Below are 2049 nucleotides of genomic sequence, written 5' to 3' on the forward strand. Positions count from 1 at the left end.
ATAATTCGTAATGTGGAAGATGGCTTTTTTCAACAATCAATTGTTCACCCTAAAACATTGAATCATCCAGGGACTGAGATGGCAGAACCAAACTCTTCCACCAAGAAAAGTGAGGAACGAATAACCTGTCCTTTGTGTGTGTGTAATTGGGTTAAAGACACTAGGAAAAGAAATTTAATGAAGCACCTTAAAACGTACCATTCAGAGTTCATGCAGACTCCCCGTGTTGTTCTCTTTTTGAAAAAACACTTTTAGAAATAGTAATATGCTTCAACTGCATGTCCTTGGTGGTAGAGCAATATTTTCCTCAGTTTCTGCTTCTAACTTGTTCTTCTGCTATTTGGTTGAATAAAAAATAATCTAATCTAATCTAATTCTTAAATTTCTTGATGTCTGTTGATGTCTAGCACCATGGGGTGTTGTATCATGATGCTGCTGATGTATTTTTTGTTGAAGATCTGGTAGTGTAGGTGTGGATCTCACTGTTTGTTACAAGGTGAATGTTGGTGTGCACTAGTTTGTTTTTGATTTTGTACATATATAGCACAGAGGAAAGATCAGCTTGATTCTGAACAGGAAAATCTGAGTAATTCTATAGACATCAGCAGATGGTTCGTTGTATGCCAAGTTTAAAATAAATTTTAGAGCTCTCTTTTGTAAAACCTCAAGCTTATGTATAAGTTAACAAGAGCAGTGGCCCCAAATGGAGATTAAATACGTTAGGTGAGAGTGGATTAGAGCATACTAAATATTTCTCGAAATTTGATTATTTAGTCCACTGTTTCTCAACCTATACAAAATTCCAATCAGAGGTGTGCTTTTTTTTGGCAATATGTTCAACCTGTACACTCCAAGTAAGAGCTGAGTCCAAATGCAGGCCAAGGTATATTGCTTATCCACTCTTTCAAAAATATTATTGATGATAGACATGTGTTTAATATCATATATCATCTATTTCCGTCTATTGGAACAGAGTGAGAAAAGATCCCTCCAGCACACCAATGTCCAAATGGTGTAAAATAATACAAGTTTTACAGGCACATAATGTAATATTCTGAGATTCAGATTCCTGTCTTTACTCGTTCAGCCTAATACACAAGGGGGTACATAGAGATTGAAGGGCCATACAAAACAAAACCAAATAAAAGGGGTCAGGAGAACAAGCAGGAGTACCTACTTCACAGTCACTGAGATTTTCCACATACTGTATTGCAGAATTCATAAAGGTCATAGAATTCTTCATCTAACAAGAAAGCTTTGAGTGAAAATTTAAAACTATACTTAGATTTCTTTCTTTTAATGACATCTGGTAGCCTATTAAATACTGAGATACATCTGTTTTTTGCATCACCGCTGCAATAATGGTTCATAAATAAATTGTTTCTATTTCTTGTAACATGAGTGCACATTACTGCAAGTTATTTCACTACCGAAATACTTTCTAGTAAGTCTTCTGGAGCGCCAACAGCATGAACTCTATTACTAAGATACGATTCGAGCAACTCTAAGGCAACTCCACTTATGCCATAATTATTAGCAATGGATAAGATTACAGTTAACACAATCGAACGCTTTAGAGCTAAAATCTAAATATAATGCCAATCCAATTTTGTTGTTAGCTCTGTGTTTAGAGACAAGATTATTAAAATAAATACCCCACCTTTCTCATGACCAAATTGATTGACTATATCGAATATGTTCATGGCTGACAAACTGAATTATTTATTGAATCGGTGGAAAGAGATCTACAAAGGTTTCTGACGTCGCTAAAACTTGTAAACTGGTCAAAAACAGTATTTATGCTCTTTGATGGAGACAAGAACTTTGAACTCAAAATTGGAGCTAAAATTCTAGCCATGAGTTGTTGACTCAACAAAATTCTTATAGGAATGAGCATACAACAATCTGTCAAAAGGAATCTGCATATAGAAATGCTAATAAAGTGCACCAATACGAGACAAGGAAGAGTGAGTACCTGCACTATGCAGGTGGCAAAAGCAAAACTCTTTCAGAAAGTAAACCAATTTTTAATCATCTCCCAAAAGACAT

The sequence above is a fragment of the Frankliniella occidentalis genome, unplaced genomic scaffold (genome assembly GCF_000697945.3).
Source record: "Frankliniella occidentalis isolate FOCC.00 unplaced genomic scaffold, Focc_3.1 Scaffold517, whole genome shotgun sequence".
NCBI classification, from domain to species: domain Eukaryota; kingdom Metazoa; phylum Arthropoda; class Insecta; order Thysanoptera; family Thripidae; genus Frankliniella; species Frankliniella occidentalis.